This window comes from Pan troglodytes, chromosome 7 (genome assembly GCF_028858775.2).
Source record: "Pan troglodytes isolate AG18354 chromosome 7, NHGRI_mPanTro3-v2.0_pri, whole genome shotgun sequence".
NCBI classification, from domain to species: domain Eukaryota; kingdom Metazoa; phylum Chordata; class Mammalia; order Primates; family Hominidae; genus Pan; species Pan troglodytes.
Window position 1 is genome coordinate 28,858,091 of NC_072405.2, and position 25,998 is coordinate 28,884,088.

Below are 25,998 nucleotides of genomic sequence, written 5' to 3' on the forward strand. Positions count from 1 at the left end.
GGCCAAGGTGGGAGGACTACTTGAGGCTAGGAGTTCGAGACCAGCCTGGGCAGCATAGCAAGATTCCATCTCTAAAAAGAAAAAAGCAATAAATAAATGAGCTGGACACGGTGGTGTGCACCCGTGGTCCCAGCTATTTGAGAGGCTGAGGCAGAAGAATCACTCGAGCCCAGGAGTTGACTGTTACAGTGAGCTATGATCGTGCCACTGCACTCCAGCCTGGGTGACAGAGTGAGACTCTGTCTCTTGAAAAAGATTAACCCCCAAAAGAAGGGTGGTGGGCATCTTGTAATGGGGCATTTTCCAAGAAGATGTAAATCTCAACCATGATTGTTAAAGGCACCGTACCTGATATCAGAGCAGACCCTATCTTTTTTTTTTTTTTTTTGTGAAGCCTGAGATCTCCATGAAAAGCCTGCAACAGATTCCGGGGCAAGCCAGATCTCAAAGGAATAGTTTGCAGTTGCTTCTAGTTCTGTGTAGGTTACCTCTTGATGCCCCAATATATTAGACATGGACTTTACCTCTCGAAGTCATCCTTTTAGGGAGCATTGGTTTTATCTCTCTATTCCTCCTAACGATTTATTTCAGTTTGTGTCAATGCACAGTTTTTGAGCATCTCCTTTGTACAGGTTAGAGTCATTTATCTCAGCTCTTAGACACTGGATATGGCAGAGTGTGCTATATGAGTGGCAGAAATAAAAGGCCACCATCCAGGAAAGGAAAGCAAACCATGTGTGCGCATTGTGTGCATATGAGACAAGGACAGGATGGTTCTCTGGCCTTGGGACTGCAGGCAAAGACAGACCATGGAGGCTTGTACTCTTTAAGGAGGTTCATAGAGCCCCAAATTGCTTGTCAGGTTGTAAGATCTCAGGGACATCCACAAAGGCAAGGGGCCAAATTCTTGTCCACAAACATAGCTGGTCACTACAGGAAGCTGAGCTGCGTGTAGCAGAAATGGAGGAGGAGCCGGGGAGCCAGGGGTCTGGGGAGACTAGATCAGGGTCTGCTATTAAGCAAGCTGGACAGCCTCTTCCCCAAGGGCCTCTGTTTCTTAATCTGCAATTAAAGCTCTCTCCATCTCCCTTTACCAAATATTCAATTTCCTTTTCATTCCCAAATAGCAGGGTCCTGGTTTTTAGGTGGGCACATTTCCAGGAGGAATAGCTAGGGTGCTCAAAGACTGCCATTCTAAGCATTTCTGGCAGCTAGGTGTGGTTACACAGCTAAGTTCTGGTCAAAGAGATGGAAACAGGTGTTGTGTGAGATTCTGGAATAGCTTTTTCTTTCTTTCTCCATTCTGATGCTTTTAACATGGCCCCTGGGCAGCCCTCCATAATCAGAGCCAGGGATGCTGGAAAGATCCTGGGTCTCTCATAACCACAGTGCATCCATATAAGACCAAACTTCCTATCTCTCGGGCTCTTTTCCTGGAGAAAGACATAAATTTCTATCTCACTTCTAGTGCCACCATCCAGGCACTGTGAAACCTAATCCTAATGGACACATTGGGATACAAGGTTCTTTTCTTTCTTTGGGTCCAAAATTCACCTTCTGATCCCAAGTTGAACATCTCTTAACCAAGTCTTGACAGCTGTCCTAGGTCCACAATTATTCTTTACCTCCCCTGGGCACACAGCCTGTGAAATACCTATGGTATTTCTACTCTTAAAGGCTTTTGGTTGGGTTTAGAGATGAAGAAACAGGCACAAAGCATATGTGACAATGATTAGCACAGGGTTAGTTGTGTAATAGCTGCTGAAGGAATAAACATTACCAGAGCCTAGTTTAAAGAATTCTGCCCACTTCCAACCCGTCATGGGTGTGTGCTGATACGTCTCATCACTTCCATTGTCAATCCCCACCCCTCTTTCTTTTGAATCAATGACTTCGGGAAATTCCACTTTTATTTCGTTTATTTATTTTTTACAGTTTCATCTCTATAGCTTTATTTCTGGGAAAATGGGTCCTGCAAAGCCCCAGCATCCTAGGCAAGTCCTCCAAGTACACAGCTCCTCTGGTTTCTCAGTACAAAACGTGGACCGTACATAACAGTAGTTCAAAAATTCCTGCAATTACTCTGTCTTCTGTCAGATTGATTCTTGAGCCTATGTGATTTTATGAGAGGGTGTTGCTGCCAAAACTCTGCTATCTCTTTTTCCAGTAGTGTGACATGTAATCCATGATGGTTTATGGATGGGAGTCTACCTCTACTTTGCCTCCTGGGTGCCATGTGCATTTTTACAGAGCACTGATGGTCACAGTGGTTAATTCAATAGGGGGCACCATGGACACAGAGCAGGCTGGTGGAGGAGCCATTTGCAGGCTGTGAGCTATTGGGCACCTTCTATGCCACACAGCCCAGGGAGAGGCACCCTTAATGCAGGACTAGTTCTCCCCACCATTCCAGATAGAAGCAAGAGGGCACTTTCTATGGTAGCGTTGACTTTCAATAACAGTATCTGGTTTCAGAAGTCTTTTCAAAAGGTGAGTGAGTACAAGGATTCACTCCATCCAGATGGAATCAGAAGTAAAAAGATCATTAGTCTTCTATTTTTTTTAAATGTGCATTTTAAAAACCCAATGCTATATGAAAGCACTGGTTTTATAAAAAGAAACATCAGATAAATTCATAAAGTGTTGTATGCGCACATAGTGAAAGATAATTCAGCCTTAAAAAGAAGAAAGTCTTGCCATTTACCACAATCTGGATGAACCTAGAAGACATTATGGTAATCGAAATAAGTAGTCACAGAAGGGCAAATATTGCATGATTCCAAGTATACGAGGTATCTGGAATAGTTAAACTCAGAAGCAGAGAATAGAATGGTGTTTGCCAGGGACTGGGGAGGGCATGGAACGGGGAATTGTGACTCTTTGTGGATAAAGTTGTAGTTTTGCAAGATGAATAAGTTCTAGAGATGCGTGCACAACTATAGAGTGCCTATAGTTAGCCATACCGTAATGTACACTTTAAAATGTTAAGAGGATAGATTGCATGCTAAGTGTTCTTATACATACATGCACACACACATACATGCGCATAAGAACATCAGTAAATTTTTGGAGCTGATGGATAGGTTTTGCACCTTGATTGTGGTGATATCACAGGTGTATACATATGTCCAAACTCATTAAAATATATACATTAAATATGTACAATTATATATGTCATTTGTATCTTAATAAAGCAAATATATGTAATATATAATAACGTAAATATATATATATGTGTATGATATGAGCCAAAAAAAGACATAAGAAAGAAAACCTCAGACTCTAAGTAGACTCAATGAAAACACGATTTCCTTAGCACTCACCACACCCCACCCAGAGGAAACTGTGGTTAGAATGTGAGTGTGTAGGCCAGGCGTGGTGGCTCATACCTGTAATCCCAGCATTTTGGGGGGCCAAGGTGGGCGGATCACGTGAAGTCAGAAGTTCAAGACCAGCCTGGCAAACACGGTGAAACCCCGTCTCTACTAAAAATACAAAAAATTAGCCTGGCGTGGTGGTGCACGGCTGTAGTCCCAGCTATTCGGAAGGCTGAGACACGAGAATCACTCGAACCCAGGAGGTGGAGGTTGAACCCGGGAGGCAGAGGTTGCAGTGAGCCGAAATTGCGCTACTGCTCTCCAGCCTGGGTGACAGAGTGAGACTCTGTCTCAAAAAAAAAAAAAAAAAAAAAAGAACAATGTGAGTGTGTATTGCTTTGGAGCTTCTTCTGTGAATGTACATGTGTCTGTGTGTGTCCTAGATGGGATCCTACTGCTATGTCTTCTTTTTCTCACCCAGTGACATGCCTTTCTATGCAGATCCGTCTGGATCTGCCTTAGTTTTGCTCACTGCTGCATAGCCTTTCATGGTATGAATGCCAGAAGCCATTTAGCACCTCCCATAATGAGGGGATTTATGTTTTTTCCAGACCAGTGGTCTACAAATTGAGCTCTGAGGGGTCTTCAGGAGCCATCAGAGGGGCTTCAGGGGACCCCAAAAGGCAAACAAGAAAAGAAACAGCCCGTGGGGCCTCAGAACCCCAAGTGGCATTAATCAAAGCAACTTTATTTTTATAGTTTTCTTTACTGAGCTTCCACAAAATTGTGTTTGGTAAAAAGAATTTTGGGACTAAATACCTTTTTAAACCAGTTATCTAATCTAGAGTTCTCACTTTATAAGTTGTTTGAATGCAGGCTCAGAAAGGAGAGGTGACTTCCCTAGGATCAGACGGTCCATGATGGAGTTGTGCTGAAACCCAGGTCTGGGGCTCCATTTTAGTGTCTTTGATGCTCAGCCCTCAGGCTCATCCTATTTTCTTCCAAAATTTGTTCACATCAATCACCGATTAGAATAGATTATCTGGTCTCGATCCTGAATTGAGGCAGAAATGTTACCACCCACAGGGAGCTAACACGTTTATGGCTTGCCTAATGCTGGATGGCCTAGTTGGAGGCGAGGTTGAAGCCATCACAAAGTCCAGCAAGAGAGCCAACTCAGTGCCTCTGTCAGACTGGGATGGGATCTAGCTGGCCTATAGCTTAGATGTTGTTGCTGTTTCTTTCATCGCATTCATTGAGCACCACTTTGCTATGGGTACTATATTCCCTTGGGCATCATTCTATTTAAAATCATAAATTCCTTATGAGATATGGATCATTCCTACTTTAGAAAATGAGGCATAGAAAAACAGGATGACTAGTTGAAGGTTCAGTGAAAGTTTGAACCAATCACCTTGCTAAAATCAACCCCCTTTCTTCCTAGCTCAACAGCTTCTTCCTGGGCTTGGTCAAAACAGTGCCCAGCACGTGTGTGTGTGGCTGCCTTCTGTTCACAGATCACACCTTTCCCAGCATCTGCATTAAGAAAGGATCCTGGAGACCAGGTCTTGGTGCACACACCTTGCTTTATCACTCTTCACACTTGTCTCCAGGCTACACCAGGAGCTGTGTCATGCCAGGGTTGCCAAGAGCTGCCTTTTCCTTCTCTGGCTTCTCTCTTATTTTTTTTTAGAGCCCACTGGGCAGGAATAATATGCAGTAAAACTGATTTGTGCACTTTCCAGCACTGGCTGAGAACAACAGCCATATACATTAGTTGGGAGATATTTAATGGATGATTTATAAGATATTCAAGATAAAATTCGAGAGATACATGGGGAGCGCTGAGGTGCAACATTCTTGAGGAACAGAGAACATTAAGTGCTTGATTGGCTGAGTTGATTTAGAGGGCAGCCCCGGGCAGCCGTCCAGTCATCCCGTTGTCGTTACAGCTGCATCGTGGGCTGCGGCTTCTCTCCCAAAGGCTGCAGCCCACAACGTGGGTCTCGGATAGAGATCAGATCTCAGTGGAAACTTGTGCTTCATCTATGACCAAGACCTGAGGGCTTTCCTTCCCACACCCTCTTAGGGATGCAGCTTGGATTCGGTAGAACAGAGCACAACATTCAGAGGGTGAGATGTGTCCTGGGGAATGGCCTCTAGTAGGTAAACTGATCTTGCTCTTTTTTAGAGCAGTTTAATGTAACAGTCCAGTGAAATTCAAAAAGAAACCCTGAGTGGGTGCCTGGGATGTTCTAGACAGTTACGTCTGGGGGAATGGAGATAAGGAAGTCAACAGGGTCCCCAGATTCAGAAAACTCATTGCTTTCCCTCTCTTGATATTTTCCAAACAAAGCAACGGTATCTGCTCTAACAGAAAATATCAAATCAGAACTATTTAGAGAAAGCTGTCCTCTGATGACTGTTTCCTAACACAATAAAGACATTGAGACATCATTTGTCTGAAAAGTTCTATTCTTCCCATATTTACTTAGTATGCACATAGTCCCCCTTGCTCACGGTCTTAGTCACTCATGGTCTCAGTGGGACCCACGGTACCTTGTAGCTTACTTTTGGCAAAACTGTAACATAGCTAAGTGGCACCATGCCTCCCCTCTCCAAAGATCTCCTTTCTTTCTTTCCTCTCCCATATCACCCTCCTCCCCCAAACAAACAAGATTCACCGACCCTGCACCATCTGTGGTGCCATCACAAAGCTCCTGCCACTGTAGCATTTCCAAAACTGTCATTTCCGTCCAGACTTTCAAGGACAAAATAGCTCTGAGACCCAAACAAATGATTTCCCTGGTGGTGGAATTTCTCTCAGTGACAGGAACAGATACTTGAGAGGAGAAACAAGGAGATGATCCTCCCTCGCCTTGTCACATCCTATCCCATTGATGGGCACCTGTTAGTCTTTTTTTAATTGTATTTTTAGAAATGGGGTCTTGCTATGTTGCCCAGGCTGGAATGCAGTGGCTGTGTACAGGTGAGATCCCACTACTGATCAGCACAGGAATTTAACCTGCTCTGTTAATGACTAATCCAACTCATCTTAAAACAAATAATAATGATACATAACATTAAGGGACGAACCTCGTCCCTTATACTAATCTCCCTAATTATTTTTATTGCCACAACTAATCTCCTTGGACTCTTACCCCACTCATTTACACCAACTACCCAACTATCTATAAACCTAGCCATGGCAACCCCCCTATGAGCAGGCACAGTAATTACAGGCTTCCGTTTTCTACCAGGGCCAGTTCACCCCTCCTTGGGCAACCCGGTGGTCCCCTGCCAGAGCCTTCCCATTTTCTCTAGCTGCCCCTCCCAGACCACTGGGATGGGTGAAATAAAGAACCGTGGGTCTTCACTCTCAGGAGGTGCACTCACAACCTTTTTGGGGTGTGATCCCTGGCATATCCAAACCTTTGATTCTGGGGGTCCAATCAGAAAACTAAAGTTGTTAGCCTCACTCAAAGAAACCTGGCTATTGCAAATAGAAATATGAATTTACTCAAAGGATGGAATGGGGAGAAAGTTGTTAATTATAGAAAAATGAAGATGTTGGGTCCATTTGCAAACATTCAGGAGTGAAGGAGGTTAGCTCCTGCCCCAGGTGACAGATTTGCTCATGACCGTGAGTGACCATGCAGCAGGTGACAGGTTAACTCATCCACATTCCTGCAACTTTTTACAGTTGAGAAATTTGAGGGCGAGAGAAGTTAAGTGGCTGGGGAAAGCCACCCCACTAGTCAGTGGCAGATTCCAGATTTGTATGCACATTACTTGTTATTAAAGTTTCGGCTTTAATAATAATAATAATAATAATAATCTCTGGAGTCAGGCCCCTCTGTGGGGAGAAGGGTGCCTGCTGGCCCACCCGCCCAGGGCCATGTTTGTGGCTTTCCGAAAGCTCCATCTGTTTGCATAGGGCTGGCCTCCCTGGTCCTTGCCCCTGCTTTCTGCTGTAGTAGCATCTTGTCTGACCCCAACCCTGCAGCTCTGGTTAATGAAAAAAGAATGCAAACTAATTAGCCACATTCCTGTTTTACGAAGAGTGAGAGAGAGATCCAACAAGAGCTTCCTCTTTTTGAATAATGGCTGCACTGTTGTTCCTCTGCACTCAGCAACCCCAAGGTCAGAATACACTTCAGACATCATCAATATCCTCAGCAAACAGTTCCCAACCATGGCCAGGACACTGTGATAGGCCTGGGGAGAGAGGGGAATGTCAGACACTCTTGAGAAGTTAATTTAATTCAATGTAATTGGATTTTGCTAAGATCTATGTGTGCTGGATATCATGAAAGGTGATGAGAAGATTAAGATAGAAGTGAGATTGAAGGGTCTTATTGTCTAGTAGGAGAAGTAGGCTATGCTGATGAAAACTCTATTAAAATAGCAGATAGCATATGCCGAGAGTCCATATAAGTAGGGATTGAAACATGAAGAAGTCAAATACTAGACGTGTTCTTGAAGACCTGGATTCAACTCAGCGCTTCACCTAGCTGTGCAGTCTTAAGCGAATCACTTAACCTCTCTGAACCTCACTTTTCTGAACCACAAAGAAAATAGTTACAACCTGAGGTTATCCTGAGATATAAATAAAAGATATGATTAATTTAAAAGTATTCAACTTCATATCTGACATCTAGATGCAGATAAAAATTTAGACAAATAATTATATATCGGGGGCTGAACACACTGCTGTATTTTTTTTTTAATGGTTTAAAAAAACAACCACTTATTTAGCTCACAGTTTTGTTGCTTGGACAAATTTGGGCTGGGCTCAGATGGGCAGCTCTTCTGCTGATCTTACCTGAACTCTGCTAGATCTCTATGTGTGTTTGTGGTCAGCCAGCAGGTTGGCTTACAGTTGGACAATCTAGAATCTAGAATGGCCGTGCTTGCATATCTGGTGGTCAGCAGGCTGTTGACTGATATTTCTGATATTTCTTTCATCATCCAGCAGGCTAGATCAGGCTTCTTCACATACTTAGTTGAGTTTGAATCTAGCAGATTAAAAATCTAGGAAAACCCAACTAAAGTGGCAACAGATGCTTGGGTACTTTAAAGAGAGGATAAAAGTAACTCATCATCTTCTGTCTTTCACCAGGAAAGCCTTCCTGGACGAGGGAGATTTTGAGCTGGGACTGGAAAGATGATAAGGATCTAGGGCTAGTGTAGAACAGAGGGTGCTCCAAGGATCTTGGGAGGCTCTTAAGGGAGGAAACATCCTCACTGATCATTGACAGGGAAGGAAACCAGGTCTAATGTAAAGAAGATTCTCCCTTGTCACACTGCAGTCTCCATGCCTGGCCATCAGCAGGTGCTTGCCCCAAAGGGTCTCCCCCATTAAAGGGGAGGATAGGGGGAAGGAGGAGTCTGGGAGAGTGAATATAAGATTTATTTTGGAACCATTTTAGATTTACAGAGAAGTTGCAAGATAATACAGGGAATTTCTATATATCCTTCACCAAACATCCCTTAGTGTGAATACCTTACTTAACTATTGTACGCTTGTCAAAACGAAGCAATTGACACTGGCACAATATTATTAACTAAACTACTCACTGTAATCAGATTTCACTAGTTTTTCCACTGATGTCCTTTTTCTATTTGAGGATCCAGTTCAGGATATCACACTGTATTTAGTCACCTTGTCTCCTTGTTTCTCTCCAGATCTGTGACTGTTTCTCGTTCTTTGTTTCCTAAAGTATCCAGGTTGTGAAAGAGTATCGACACTTTGAAGGATGCGTTTCTGTTTGGTTTGTCCAATGTTTTCTCATGATTACACTGGGTTTATGAACTTCAGAAAAAAATATCACAGAGGTGATGCATTCTTCTCGTCCCTTCTTAGCAGGGGGTACATGATCCGCACAGCTCTCATTGATGATGCTGACCTTGATCATCTACTGAAGGTGGTGTCTGCCAGATTTATTCCCTATAGAGTTACTATTTTTTCTTTTCTCTACTCCATTCTTTGGAAGAAAACCAGTAGGTCCACCCCACAGCTAAGGGGAAAGGAATTAAATCGGGGCTGACAGAGTGTTTTTAACTTTGTATTTTGAGATAATTTTGGATGTGCATTCAATTGTGAGAAATAATTCAGAGAGATCCAGTGTGCCCCTTAGCCCTTTTTCCACAGTAGTGACGTCTTGCATCATCATAGTATGATTTTATAACCAGGAAATTGCCATTGATAGAATCCACCAACCTTATTCATATTTCCCCATTTTATATGCACGTGTGTGTGTGTGTGTGTGTGTGTGTGTGTGTGTGTGTGTGTGGTGAGGGGAGGAATTTAGTCCCATGCAGTTTTATCCCTGAGTAGATTTGTGTGACCAGCACTGCAGTCAAGACACAGAACAGTTCCATCGTGTCGGGAATCCCTGGTGTTGCCCTTTAATAGCCACATCAACCTCCCTCCGCCTGCCCACAACGCCTGGCCATCACTTGTCTGTTTTCCTTTTCCCTAATATTGTCATCTCAAGAATGTTATAGACATAGAATCACATAGTTGGTAATCTTTTGGTATTGGTTTTCTTTTCACTTGCCATCACTCCCTCGAGATCCATCCACGTTGTTTCCTGTATCTGTAGCTCATTCCTGGTTATGGCTGAGTCCTATTCCATGGAATGGAGGTGCCACCGTTTGTTTAACCACTCGCCCAGTGAAGGATATTTGGGTCGCTTCCAGTTTTTGGCTATTACAAATAAAGCTGCAATGAACATTCACGTGCAGGTTTTGGTGTGAACAACATTTGGATTTCTCTGGGATAAATGCCTATGGAAGACTGATTTTGAACAGAGTCCAGGGCTTTCGTGGTTTTGCTTTCTCCTTCTTGATGCCCAGTTTGATCTTGGGCTGGTGCCCCTTCCTGAGGCTACTGAGCAAAACAAGAGAGGCAGGCAGTTGCCTTTCAATTGTCATGAGGGGCTCAGTTCTTTCCTTTTTGGTGGGCTGCGATGGGCTGGGCTGACAAGGAAGGGAAGCAGAAGCCCTGGTTCTGCAAGGAGTGAACTCAGGGCTTCTACCGAAGATTCCCCCTGGGTTCCCTCTGCTCCTTGGCTTGCTTGTGGCAACACCATGAGGAATGTACCATCTGGCGAGGCTTGGGGAAGCAGCAGGAACAAGAGTCAGGCCATTTGGGGTGAGCTGTGTGAGCTGGGGTAACTCGCATGGTCTAAATGTTCAGTAGCTTCTCATTTATGTGTGGCACAGTGAACTAGACACTCTCACTCCCCTTCTTTTGGAGTAGAGATTTAAGTGTCAGGCATACTCTAACAGGGACCATCACCACTAAGAGGCTAAAATACATCCATTCACGGCTGTTATGGTGACCCTTGCAATGAGAAGTCCACTGCTCCATAGTGCAATAATATTAGGATTATAGTTTCACAGGGAGTGGGTCAAAAGCCCCATTAGTTGGAACAACATGCATCCCTTTTGTGAGACCGTGCTGTGTTATCACTGTAAAATAATGCTTTCTTTGATGAAGTGTCTTGACTTTTTGGGTAACTGGTGAGAAAATTAGGCACTATTCTTGTTGGCGGGGAGTCTGAGCAGAACTGGGCCATCCAACCTTCCCCTCGTTCTTGAGATCAAAATCCTCCTCCTGGAAGCTGGGCCTGCACAGGGCAAGTCTCCTGGCCTGTGGCACTGGAGTTTGTGAGACATGGGGAGAGGACAAGTCAGAGCTCCTCATTCTTCCTTGAGCTGGAGCGGAGGGTTTGGGACATGGACTAGCAGCTGCCAGGGGATGACAGGGGGTTGAATAAAGAGCAAGAGAAGCAGGGGGCCAATACATGAGTTAAAGGACTAGTCTTGGAGCCTTCCTTGCATCCATGTGTTGGAATGGACCTGCTCACCATCACTGACCTTGGTGGGTTTGTGGTCTGGGGAAGACTGAGGCTCTGGTCTTACGGTATGAGGCTCTGTGAAAGACTGTGCTAAGGGGCCACTGCCACTCATCTCTTCCCAAGGTGCAGAGTCCATTTTCAGGGTGAAACCTCTGCTTACCCTGTACCTGACCTCTTCTCCATGGGTTAGCTGTGGACACTGTGAGCAGAGGGTGAAACCTCTTCTTACCCTGTACCTGACCTCTTCTCCATGGGTTAGCTGTGGACACTGTGAGACTTACGTGCCATGCTTAGATTTCACTTAAAATGAGGGGCTTCCAGAATTAACATTTTATCTGTATACAGGTCTCCAGAATAAGATGTGCTCACCGCGGGAGGTGCCGAAGGTAATCCATTGTGGTGCATAAAAACAATGGAACTTCCCTCCATATTATTATAAGCTTTGCTTTAAATAAATTATATTTCTGATTTTCTAATCTTTAGGTCAATAAAATTATACAATTTTATGAATAAATAAATGCTCATGTACTTAAAAAAAATGAGGGATTACATCAGTGTGGTCCCCAAGCCTGCCTGGTCACCAAGACATTGAGAGATTCTGAAAAAAATGTCACATTCTCAGGCTCATCCTAGAGGTCCTGAAGAATTTCCATGGGGGAGACAGGAATCTGTATGTTTTATTGACTTTCCAAATGATTTTGATGAACAACCAGTTTTGAGGGCGGCTGTATAAGATGACCTCTAAGGGAGTAGAGGATGTGCAAACACAAAGATGGAAGCGGGCCATTATTTTTATACTCAGTATCCTTGTATCATGAAATTCTAAAGCTTTCTGCATGCTCTCGTTCCCTTAATCTTCCCCTTTCAGGCATGGCAGTAAGAAAAATGCTACACAATTTGTGATGCTTTGGAGAGAAGGTGAAGCCCAAGAGGAACATTTCTTCTAAATTTCTTTCTTCTCAGAAATATTCAGAAATTATTCACCTGACAAAAAGGTCAGCGGGAAAGAACAGTTCACTACAAATTTGGGTTTCCTGAAAGAAGCAAACAATGGAGATTCTCATTGCTTCAGAGCTACATTTTTGAAAGAACCTTCTCTGCTCACTCTCTACTAATCTCCCACTAAAATGATACCAGCTGGCAGCTTGATCTGTGGTAGTCTGACTTCCTCTCCCACTACTGCCCTGAAACAGCTCTGGCTCACATCCCCAGTGACCTGCTCTTTGTCAGATTCAAAGGCTTTTCCATAGTTTTCATGCTGCGTACCGTGACTCACCCCACACGACTCTCCGGTATTTTACAGAATGGATCGCTCCCTTCTGCTGTCTCCATGAAGCCATTTTCCCATGGATTTTTTTGGTAATCTCTGGACATTCCTTGTGGTCTCTTTTTCTCGGCGTATCTTTTTCTGGCCTTTCCCAGATTGCTCTCCTCAGTCTCTTTTTCTGGAAAGCCACACGCTGTATACACCCATCCTGTGTGATCTGATTCACCCCCTGGGCTTCCAGTATCACTTACACCTGGTGACTTCTTAATCTCAAGCCCAGATCTTTTTTCCTAAATCTCCACTTTAAATTCTACACATCCCAAACTATGGGGATCTTCCTCCCCAAACACACTCTGCCCGCTTTGTTAGTTTCGTGAAAGGCGTTACACGCAGTTGGCTGAGCTGGAAGTCCAGATGTCGTCGTCTCTGGAAGTCTGTTCCTTCTTTATCCCATGCTTACTCCTCTCTTATCCTCTCTTTCCTGGACTATAGCAAAGCCTCCTAAATGACTTTCACGTTACCTCTCGCTGTGCAGTTTACAAAGTGATCTTTATATAGCACATATTTTGCCATGTTTTTGCCCAGTTTAAAACATTTGCCAAATTCCATCGTCTATTACCATCTATAGCACCAGCTCCTTAAGGCTCTTTGCTGTCTTGCTCTGTCTGGCCTCTCCAGTTTCTTCTGCCGTCCTGCTCCGTCTACCAGCCCTTGTTGCAAGCCTTCTGTGCTCCAGCCACACTGGACTTCCAGAGATCCCTAAACATGCCCTGTGTTTCCTGGATGAGGCCAGGTTCTGTGCTAGGAATGCCCTGTCTTAGAATGTCTTCTCTGCTTGATAAAACCCTACCCATCTCTCAAAACCTGTTTTATAGACAGAATGTTTTGTTTCCCCAAAATTCATATGTTGAAGTCCTAATACCCCATGTGGTGTTATTTGGAGATGGGACCTTTGGGAGCTTATTGGGTTTAGATGAGGTCACCAGGGTGAGCCCTGATCTGATGGGGTTAGTGCCCTTACGGGAAGAGACACCAGAGAACTTGCTCTCTCTTTCTCTCTCTGTCATGTGAAAATACAGCAGGAAGGTGGCCATCTGTAAGCCAGGGAGTGAGCCCTCCCCACAATCTGATCTTGCTAGCAACCTCGTCTCAGACTTCCAGGCTCCAGAAATGTAACAAAATACATTTCTATCATTTAAGCGCAGAGTCTGTGGTATTTTGTTATAGATCCCAAGCTGACTAAGACAGTCCAGTTATCACATTCTTTGTGAAGCATTTTTGGACCCTCTGGACAGAATTGACCTCTGCCTCCACTAGGCTTCCACATCATTTTGTTCATGGTGCCAATAGAGCGCTTAGCATATTTTATTATGATTCCACCATCTGCCTCCTTCACTACTGCCAGTGAGAAGCAGGGAGTGTGTTTAGTTCATTTTTCTATTCCTAATGGCACAGTAATTGGCACATGGAAATTTAATAAATGTTTATAGAACAAATGATGCCTTAAGCTTCCACGAAGAGATAAGAATAATAGTAATCACGAAAGCCATATGAACTAGCATTTATTTATTTATTTATTTATTTATTTATTTATTTTTGAGACAGAGTTTCACTCTTGTTGCCCAGGCTGGAGTGCAATGGCGCGATCTCAGCTCACTGCACTTTCTGCCTCCCGGGTTCAAGCGATTCTCCTGCCTCAGCCACCCGAGTTGCTGGGATTACAGGCATGAGCCACCATGCCTGGCTATTTTTTGTATTTTTAGTAGAGACAGGGTTTCACCATGTTGGCCAGACTTTGATCCACCCATGTTGGCTTCCCAAAGTGCTAGGATTACAGGTGTGAGCCCCTGCACCCAGCCCAAACTGGCATTTATTGAAGCCTACTATGTTCCCGGCACTTAAAATATATATTTAGACCTCGTACTGGCTCTATGGAATGGGAATTGTGGGTATTATTGTCCACATTTGATAGAAGAAAGACTGAGGCACAGAAAGGATCAGTCATTTTCCCTAAGTATGTTTGCAGGAGCCACGTGTGAAGTCCCAACAGCCTGACTTCATTCCCTACTTCTCTAGTCTAGAGCTGAGCGCTCATTCTTTCCTGAGTAGGGATTGATGAGGAGGGAGAGGGGCTGGGGGCTTCAGGGAAGGAGCAGAAGTGCAGAAAGAGGCTGGGATCTAGAATCAAAGCAGCTTCCCTTTGCAATTTAGCTAGGCTGGGCTGGCATTGCAACTGCAGTTTTCTTATCTCAGGCTGGGGGATTGAAAAAGAGAGTAACAGAGACAGAGAGATTTTCCTGACAAGCTAGCACCGGCTTGACAGTTCCAGTCTTCACCATCACCTCAGTCAAATCTCCAAGTGAGAGAAGAAGGAGAAAATCGCTCTAGGTTTGAGGAGTATTTCTTTTAAAGCATGTAGTCAAATGGCCTCACCACCAGACAAGCAGATCACATACAGATGATTTAGCTGCCATATCGCTGAGTTCATGGAGTGAGGAATTCCCATTCCCATCTCCAAGAGGACTGGAAGTGAATAAAGTTGAACTGACACCTGACAGTGCAGTGCTCGGGAATCTATTTGAGTTCCTATTTAAAGGTGCATAGCCTTATTTTAAATTAGTTTCCCAGGGTTTGGATAAGACTCTCCAGGGTATCAAAATATAAATTTTCTTGCACTGTAAAAAGCTTCCTTTGCTTAGAAAGTTTCAAAATATTTCTGTACCACATGCTTCTCTATCCATTGGGAACTGTAAGGCTCAAAATAATAGTAATAATAATTACTATTTTTTCCTTATATATATTTTTAAATATAGAGACAGGGTCTCACTGTGTCACCCAGTTTGGACTATAGTGGCATGATTTTAGTTCACTGCAGTCTTGAGCTCCTAGACTCAAGTAATCATCCTACCTCGGCCTCCCACGTAGCTGCGACTACATGCATGCGCCACTATACCTGGCTAATTTTTAAATTTTTTCTTGTAGAGATGAAGTCTCATTATGTTGTGCAGGCTGGTCTTGAACTTCTGGCCTTAAGTGATCCTCCCACCTTGGCCTCCCAAAACACTGGGATTACAGGCATGGGCCATCATGTAGCGTAATAGTTACTATTATTTCTGCCAAGTACTTTCCTGTATTATCTCATTGAAATATCACCCATCCCTTATGGGGCAAGTAGTATTATTATCTTAAATTTGCAAATGAGAAGACTGAGGCTCAGAGAGGTTAGGTCACTTGCTCAAAGTCATACAGCTAGTGAGGGAGATAAATGAGTGTGTTTGCATTCTGCCCAATCTGTAACTGATGGAACTATAAACTTCTACTTCAACGTTAAGTAACACAGGCTACTCAAGCTCTGAACTCTGGAATTTAGGGCACCTAGCCCTTTGCTCAGGGTTTCTTTGCCAGGACCCAATTTGGGGTGGAAGGCTTTGTTGGTGATTTGGGTGGGAGATAGCTGCTTAGTGTGTGACCTTGAAGTAGTTCATATCCACCCCATGTCTCAGTTTTCCCATGTATAGTAAGGGTGACAAGCCTCACCCACTAAGTTCGGGCACATCTAGCAGGACCGCATGATAAATGGGTTTAAGAAATTTCAGGCTGGATGAGGTGGCTCATGTCCACAATCCTCACACAGTTTGGGAGGCCAAGGCGGGATGATTGTTTGAGGCCAGGAGTATAAGCCTTCAGTGAACCACAATTGTACTTCTGCACTGCAGCCTGGGTGACAGAGTGACACATTATCTTTTAGAAGGAAGGGAGGAAGGAAAGAAAAAGAAAGAAGAAAGAAAGAAAGAAGGAAGGAAAGAAAAGAAAGAGAGAAGGAAGGAAGGAAGGAAAGAAAGAAAGAAAGAAAAGAAAGAAAGAAAGAAAAAGAAAGAAAGAAAGAAAGAAAAGAAAGAAAGAAAGAAAAAGAAAGAAAGAAAGAAAGAAAGAAAGAAAGAAAGAAAGAAAGAAAGAAAGAAAAAGAAAGATCTCACTCTAAGTGTACAACACATGGTCAGGCCCAGTGAGAGCATAGGCCAGTGCAGGTCTTGGAAGAGTGTTGGTTGGTGCAGCCAGGAACCCTGGCTCCATAGCCTGCCTGAGCTCGCCTACAGCCTGGCCCTTGGGCACCTGGCTTTCTAGAGCCGCTCAGCTTCTCTATCTCTGTCTCAGTGTCCACTTGGGGTGGGGGGTGGCAGAAGAGACTCTGATCCTGTGTTTATTCCCTTTAGCTCCTGGCCCGGTCAGGATTCCTTCCCAAACTGGAGTCTTAATCACACAGAGCAATTACACGGAAACAGAACAGCAAATCGGGATCGATACGGACTCGACTGTTGACTGGAAGAAACAAAATTTATGACTTGACTGGATTATGCTTACCAGCCAAGAATAGCTGTAATTCCAAGCAACCCCACCGACCAGGATCAATCATGGCATTTTATTACTTTGCTAAACCCTGCTAGCTCCCCACCCCACAACCCCCATCCAGTTAGAACCCAATCTCCAAGGAAAATATTGCACTTGTTATCAAATTTTAGAAAGAGAATTTATGGCAAAGGCAGATTGATTTAAAGCCTTCTTCTAAAGGGGAGCAGAGGGAGGTGGAAAGGTAAATTTTGCTTCGTCTTTTAGATTGGTTCTTTTGCTTATCTCTCCGTTTTATGACATAATCTGTTGTAGCATTACCCAGGGTCCTCTGGGCTAAAGCTTCTTGCCTGGCATTAGATAAGGGGGAGATATTGTCTGGGTGTAAAGTTTAAAGCCCGTGGCAAGGGCTCATTTTTCTCATTTCAGGCAAGGGAGAAAGGATATAAAATGAAAAGCAAGCAATCAATAAAGAAGAAAGATAGAGATCTTCCCCAAAAAAGGAAAAAAAGAAATCTTCACCTCACTGATGACTCCTCTAACTAAGACTTTAACAGGCAGATAATGAGCTCACAGATCCTCCGGTTGGGGCAGGGCTGAAGAGCAGACCCCCAATGCCATCATAGTCCACTCCCCCTCTCCTCTTGCATCCTGCAGTAATGGGATGCAACTCCCATTGCGAGCTTTTGGATGTTTTTATAGACAACTCAGCCTTCCTTATTCCTGTCAGTCAACCTTTAAAGGAAGAGCAGAATGGTTAATTACTTATCTGGCAATCAGGATGGGGAATTGTGGTGGTTTGTTCAAATCATGTAATAAATGCTGTAATCCTACCTGCTGAAGTGGAGGTATCTACCCCCCCCGCCCCGTGGCTCATGACAAGATGAAGGAAAAGGTGAAAGTATTCTTTGGTTAATCCTGGAGTTTATGATAGACTAGTCTGATTTAATGGCTCTACAGTCATTCTGTTGTTAGAAAATCAATATTTTCCTAAGAAAGTGTATGGACTGCCATAAATACACTCCCAGTTGTATGAACCTTGGCTACAGAACTTACATACTGCAGAGACCATAATGAGTGGTGAGGAAACAGCCTCCCAAAGCAGCAGGAAAGCAGAGCAGCCCATAAAGAAGCCTCAGGAGCTGTCTGTGGGTTCAGCTCCTCAGAGACCCCGAGAAGCTCTCCTACAACCACTAGGGAGAGAGGGGAATCTATGATTGGTTTTCACTGTGGAGTTCTTTTGGGTCACACATTCTGGAAAAATAGAGGGGATCGTAGACAGGGAACGTACCCTCAGGGCCAGACACAATGCTTTCAAGAGGGATAGAGGGGAAAGAACCTCAAGAGAAAGGCAAATGATGTCATGGGATGAACACAGGAGTAGCAATTGGAACACTGAGTGTGAATCGTTCTCTACCACTTTCCTGGGTGGCCGCGAGCCAGTCATATACCCCAGCTTTACAGAGGAGGAAACTGAGGCTGAGATGGGTTTATCACAGCTAATACATGCAACTGTTTTGAGTTTAAAAGAAGGTACATGTTGGACATTGCCGTTTATTTTGGCTCCCCAGCATCAAATCTCGCCTTCTGTGTTCAGGAATTTTACATCTCATTGAGTCTTGTTGAGAGTTAGAGCCCTCTGTCTGCTACAGAATCTGAAAAAGTACTTCCCAGCCTCCTTCACAGAAAGGGCATTTGGGCATTTTCTAGCCTCTTTCACAGGTAGGACACCGCATCCAGTGCAGCTGTGGTCAAACACGCCTGCCCCCAGATTGGAATCAGCTGCTCGCGTGGTAAAGCAGCAGCAATGGTGGGGAGTTCCCTGGCAGCAGTGATGGTTGTGGAGACCTCTGGATTCTGGGTGCAGCTGTGGGTGACCACTGTCCAATGGCTGCAGCATGGGCAATGCCAGCTGTGGAGTCTGGGGTTCAGCATGGGAGCGTGTTACCTTATAAGACTATCTGTAGATAGATTTTAAATGTCACATCTGCCTCTGCAGGCTTAGAGGTTTTGTGCACATTGTCTTACTTAATTTTGTCACAAAGTGGACTCCTTCATCGGAGGGGATGTTTAGAGGTTTGTTATGAAACACGGGATGCTCTGTAAGGCCTCAGATTGTGGAGCTGACAAATGCACTGTGGGTGGGAAAGGCAATGAAACACCCCAAATACATCTGAAATACATCCATCTGGAATCACTGTCTTCTCCAGGAAATAGGGATCCAGTGTGAACATCTTATCACTAAGGGACCATGTGATCTGCTTGAGAGACGGCACCATGTCGGGGGCACGGTATCAATAATTCCTATTGTTGGCAGGTCAGACTTTCAGAAGAGTGGCAACAATCAGGCTTGCTGACACGGAACCCATGCTGCTCAGCCCATGCATGCATATCCTCTACCTCTGCTCTGTGACTGCTCCATGCACAGGCCCATTGTGCAAGAAATGGCTGAGGATGGGGGCTGAAGCACTTCCATGGGATGTGTCCTCATGTCCACTTGCTGGTTGAGAGCATCTTCTCAGGTGAATGCTCTCTTCTCCACACACTCTGTGCCCACTCCCATGAGTCCACCCTGCTTTATTCCCAGGCCTCTTTGTTTCGGATTGTTCAAAGTGACTCCTCCAAGGCCCCCAAGCAATGATTCAATCCATTTGCCACTGCCTAAGAGGAGACAGATATCTTTTCCTGGGGCTGCTTCACTCTCCATTCAGATATTTACTGCTCAAAGTTCTGCCCCCTGGAGGGTTTTCCATGTACCACCATCTTTCAGAACTATTCCTGAGGGGGCTGTGTTATTACAGCAGTCTCTTTTACACTCTTGGAAAAATAGCAAACTGACCCTATCATGAACCAAGCCTAGGTGTTGTACACTCTAGTCAGCTGAGGAGGCCGGAAATATGAGCCAAAAAAAGAGGTTCAGTGCACAGAGGTAGCTGGCATGGGGGTCCAGACCACCCTTCATTGTAGAATGGATTGCTGCTGTGCCCCTTCAACCTTATAACTTAATGTGTCTGAAAATATTCAGCTCATCTTTGGCACCTACAGTAATATAGTCATGGATATTGCATAGCCAGATGACTTAGTAGCATGCCAGGAGCTGCCTTTTCAATAGTGAGTAATGTTCTGCTGTAGATGTCTTGCTCCAAAGCCCTAGGATTCTGCACCTCAACTCTACAATTCAGGCTTTCTAGAAATGCCATTAAGCACTCTTATCTGCCACAAATATGTCTAAAAATCATGGAAGCTGATGAATTATATGGGCAAATCATTAGGGCCACTTGTACCACAACCTATTGCAAAATGCTGTTTGGCCCTGGTCACCACTCAAAACTGACAATTCTAAGTCATCAGGAGTCATAGCAGTATTCCTAAGAGGGACATGTGCTGCCATCAAAAATCCAAAGAAGCCCACAAGTGCTGAATCTTTTTCCAGGTGGTAAGAGATGCAATATACAATAATTTATCCTTTACCTTGGAGAGAATGGCTTGACAGACTGCATCCCACTGGACCTCTAAAATCTTCAGGGATGGAGTCGGCTCCTTGATCTTTGCAGGTTTACTTCCCAATAACTGGTGCACATGTGTCTTTACAAGGTATCCAGATATCTTGCTATTTTTCACTCATCGAGTCCAATTAATGTGGTTTAAGTACAGCCACCCAGATGACCCTATTCCAGGCATCCCTTTTCTGACTCTAGCATGGGAAAATTACCAGAGCTGTGAAATCAGCCATATTGAAAATTCTGTGACGTTTGGAAATCAGACTGTGGGCCTGATTTTTGGCAGTCCTCTCTTCATCTGCAGGAGATAAGGCCTTCTTTAAACACTTTCATAAAATGATAAATTTTATACAACCGTGTTGTGTCTTATTTTACTCTATTTATTATCAGTAATGGAACCCTTGTCACATGGCCAGCAAGTGATCTAATTTTAGAATTCCATTCTGAGAGTCTCCTTCTTAATACTACTTCTGGTACCGACTGACTTAAGATTTTCCAAGAAGACCCTGAGACAAGGATATAAGTACCAATATTTTATTCGAAGGAGATGTCAGCTATGCCGGTAAGTAGACAGTGAATGGGAAAAGGTCAATAAAGACTGTGTTTTCAAGCAAGTTTGCACTGTAAGCATCTGGAACATAATTTTTCTGGGCGATCTGTTTCCCTGCCCAAATCTCATGTCAAATTGTAATCCCCAGCATTGGAGGTGGGGCCTGGCAGGAGGTGATTCGATCATGGGGGCACATTTCTCCCTTGGTGCTATTCTTGTGACAGTGAATGAGTTATATAAAAGTGTGTGGGACCTCCCTTCTCCTTCCCACCCTGTTGCTCCTGCTCTGGCCTTGTAAGACATGCCTGCTCCCCTTTTGCCTTCCACTATGATTGGAAGTTTGCTGAGTCCTCCCCAGAAACAAGCTGCTATGCTTCCTGTACAGCCTGCAGAACTGTGAGCCAATTATACCTCTTTTCTTTATAAATTGTCCAGTCTCAGCTATTTCTTTATAGCAATGTGAGAATGGACTAATACAGCAATCTAGAAGTCAGTGTTGAATAAGCACTTCAAGGTTATCTTGTCTGAGAGGTAAGAGAGGATGGATATTTGTTTATCAACTCCTCTCAGTCATTGTTTGAGGGCGCCAATGGCTAGAGTGTGACCCAGTGCATATGGGAAGTGGCTGGGTACCCGCAGGACTTGCTTCACTTCTGCTCAGCTATCCCTGTGCAGGACCAGGCCAATGGAGGCAGCAGTGTAAGGTATAGGGTGTGGGGCTATGTCACTGTGTGCCTCTGTGCTCTGCCTAACTTTGAGGGGAAATATACCAAAACAAGCTCTCAGGACAGACTGGCATATAGTAGATGTTCAGTAAATTAATCCTGAGTATTAGAGATCCGAGGGATTTAGGGAAGAAGGGGGCTATCAGAAGTATAGCAGACAAGAGGACTGACATCATTAGAGGGCTGGCCTGTGCTGCCCAAGTGCCAGGGCAAGAGAGTCCATGTGCCCTAGATCTGGGGAGATGTCTTTGTACCAGTCCATGATGCCCAGAGAATCTTTTAGAAAGGAATGAGTCCATTCTCCCTTTTCTGTCCCGTTGCTTAGGGCAGGTAGACGGTGCAGGGTGGCTCCCTGGGCAGCAAAGTCTGGTTGAATTGTGAGGCTCAGAGGGCCTCGTTATCTCCTCCAGCCACTTGCCTGGAAGGCTCCTATCCTGGGAAACAAACCTGGGAAGTAGGAAGAGAGAAAGTGGCTGGGGAAAGAATGAGCAATTACACATGGCAAGCACCAGCCCCAAACATGCAATTACTTTTCAAACAGGCTATTTACAGCCCGTCAGACAGAGCCTGCGGGGAGTGGGAATTGTGTAGTCTGAGACTGGACAGGGCTCCGAGAGGCAGGGAAGTGAGCATCAGGGCTGGCTCATTGATGTGTGAGGCAGAGAGACAGACCCACAGCAGGGAGCCGGCAATTGGGAGAGGATGGAAAGGGCAGTCAAGATCCCCTCTCTGATCTGCCGCCTCACCACTGACACTTCTGCAGGAGCCCAGATCCTCACTGTCCTGGTCAAGTCCACCAGGGCCGCCCCCTCTCCAAGACTCCACCTTCACTGTCTTCCCCACCCACTGCCCCTCCTTGTCTTTCTCCTGGTCCTCAGCCTGGTTTCTACCTCCCTGGGCAAAACTCCCCTGAGTGCCCCCACCCACCCTGATAACTTACTTTCTGAACCATTGGAACCTTAATTCTTATTGCCATTCACTTTCCACAGATGGTTTTGTCAGTGTCATCTGTTCCCAGCTAAAATTCATTGTCTTCTTATTTTTCATTTGTGTACTCCTGTGATCTTAGTCTAGTGAACAAGATCACTGAATCACTTCTGACTTGATCACCACATGCCTCCATTTCCTTGTTCATGAAATGGGATTCAAAATAGTACTTTATTCTTAGGGTTGCTGTGAGGGCTATAGCAGTGACTGCTAGTTACGTGCTTAGCACAGTGCCTGGTTTAGAGTGCAAACTCCGTCAACATGGAACGGACACATGTGAGCGGCCTTGGCTTGCTAGGGACCTGTTCGGTGTTTCTGGGGCTCAGATAAAACCACGATGGTCAGGTCACTCTTTCACTTCTTCCACATTTTGACTCATTTAAGTTAGAATAGGAAAAATGTATATAATTATAAGATGTATTTTAGAAGAGTTTCTTGCAAGTCTTTTTGGTTTGGAACCATTTAAATTAGTTCTGCATAGTCAAGACCTAAAGACCTGTATTCCAATACCTGTATTGGAACTGCTTAAATTAGTATGTATAGACAAGATCTGAACGTCCTCTTTTGTGCTCATTAGAGAGGAATTTCAGAACTGTTATATATACCCAATACAGGTTTTTGGTCAGCCTCATTTTCAAAAGGGATTGTTCCCCAGGGTCCTTTACGATTATTAGAGTGAGGCAGATCTTCAAAGGCATGTCTGTGTTAGGGGAAGCAACTGGGACCTTATTGCCAGCTGGGTTGACTGTGCTGAAGATGAGAACATTCGATGATGTCATTTAGGGATGGCCTTGGCAGATACTGCACCTGCTCCTGTTTTAGGTATGGCTCCTCTTAGTTAGATACCGGATTGGGGCAGCTGTCCCCTTTGCCTAAGTATAAAGCAACTCTGAGCCCCTCGAGGAAAAACACTGGAGAGCTAAAATCAGAGCAGTGCTTAGATCTTAGCTCAGACTTCATGCTGCATCTCCTCTGTTTGTCTTCCACATCCTTCTCTACCCCAATCCTTGCTCTCAGTCCAGGGACATTGACCTCTGGGGACTGTCTCAATTTGCCCTTTTGCCCTCTGGTTTCTACCTGGGTTTCGCCGATGGGAGGCACCAACAGGAAATCAGAGAGAGAGGTTGGAATAATTATTCCTTTGGTTCTTTCCTTCTGTCCTGCAGATTGGCAGAGATTGATCTCTCTGTGTAAGGCCACAGCTTCACCAGGGCTGCGGTCACCTATAACTTTCTAGTGTCTTTCTGGCAGCTATTCCCTCCTTTGCCTTGAAAGCCAAGAGATGGGAACAGCCGTTGTTGCCCTGACATATTTCACTACTTCTCTTAATGCTTCTCATAACTTTGTAAAACAGCCTCTGCATTAAACTTTGCTCAAACATTCAGTTGTTCTCCCCCTGACATCTATGAGGCAGCTTGGTACAAGTGGAAAAGAGTGTAGGTTCTGCAGTGAGACTTTCTGGGTTCATACACCACTTAACATTTTAAGTTTCTCTTTAAAAATTAATTTTAAATCTGTAATTGATATATAATAAGCATGCATATTTATGGGGTACAGTGTGATGTTTCAATACATATATACATTGTATAATGATCAAATCAGGGTAATTAGCAGATCCATCACTTTAAACATTTATCATTTCTTTGCAGTGATAACATTCAAACTCTTCTAGTTTTCCCAAAATACACAGTACATTGTTATTTGCTATAATCACCCTACTGTGCAATAGAACACAAGAACATATTCTTTCCGTCTAACTGTAACTTTGTAACTATTGACCAACCTCTTGCATTACTCTCCTCTCTGCCTCCCAGCCTCTGGTAATCACTATTTACTCTCTAATTCTATGAAATCAACGTTTTAAGATTCCACATATGAGCTAGACATACAGTGTTGGTCTTTCTGTGCCTGGCATATTTCACTTAACATAATGTCCTCCAGATTCATTCACCCTGTCGCAAATGACAGGATTTCATTCTGTTTTATGGCTGAATAGTGTTCTATTGTGTGTGTGTGTGTGTGTATATATATATATATATATATATAAAATTTTCTGTATTCATTCTTCTGTAGATGGGCATTTAGGTTGATTTCATATCTTGGCTATTGTAAATAGCACTGCAATAAACACAGGAGTGCACATATCTCTTCAATATACTGATTTCATTTCTTTTGGATATACACCTAGTAATGAAATTGCTGAATCATTTAATAGTTTACATTTTAATTTTTTGAGGTACTTCCATACTATACTATAAAGGCTATAGTTTTTTTACATTCCTACCAATAGTACCTAATAGTTCCCATTTCTCCACATCCTCACCAGCTCTTGTCACATTTTGTTTTTTCGATGATAGCCATCCTAATTGGGGCAGAGTGATATCTCATTGTGGTTTTGAATTCCATTTCCCTGATAATTAATAATGTTGAGGACTTTTTCATGTATCTGTTGGCAATTTGTATGTCTTTTTTTGAGAAATGTCTATTCAGGCTTTTCCCCCTTTTTAAATCTGACGATTATTGTTGTTTGCTATTGAGTTGTTTGAGTTCCTTATATAGTCTGGATATTAACTACTTGTTAGATACACAGTTTTTCTCTCATCCCGTAGGTTGTTTCTCCACTCTATTGTTTCTTTTCCAGTACAGAAGCTTTTTAGTTTGATGTAATCCTATTTGCCTATTTTTGCTTTTGTTGCCTGTGGTTTTGAGGTCTTATTGAAAAAATCTGCACTCAGTCCAATTTTATGCAGTGTTTCTCCAATGTTTTCTTGTAGTAGTTTTATAGTTTCAGGTCTTACATTTAAGTCTTCAATCTATTTAGAGTTGATTTTTGTATATGGTGAGAGATAGGGGTATAGTTTTATTTATTTATTTATGACAGAGTCTTACTCTGTTACCGAGGCTGGAGTGCAGTGGTGTGATCTTGGCTCACCGCAACCTCCGCCCCCAGGGTTCAAGTGATTCTCCTGCCTCAGCCCCCCGAGTAGCTGGGACTGCGGGTGTGCACCACCATGCCAGCCTAATTTTTTTTTTTTTTTTTTGTATTTTTAGTAGAGACAGAGTTTCACCATGTTGGCCAGACTGGTCTTGAACTCCTGACCTCAAGTGATCCACCCACCTCAAAGTGCTCAAAGTCTCTCAAAGTGCTGGGATTACAGGTGTGAGCCGCTGCACCCAGCCAGGGGTCTAGTTTTATTCTTCTGCAGGTGTATATCCACTTTTCCCATCGCCATTTATTGAAGGGATGTCCTTTCTCCAATGTGTGGAAGACATGTGCGGAGTTGAGTGAAGATATTGAACTGTGTAATGGTTAATACTGAGTGTCAACTTGACTGGAGTGAAGGATACAAAGTATTGATCCTTTGTGTGTCTGTGAGGGTGTTGCAAAAGAGATTAATATTTAAGTCGGTAGGCTGGGGAGGGCAGATTCACCCTTA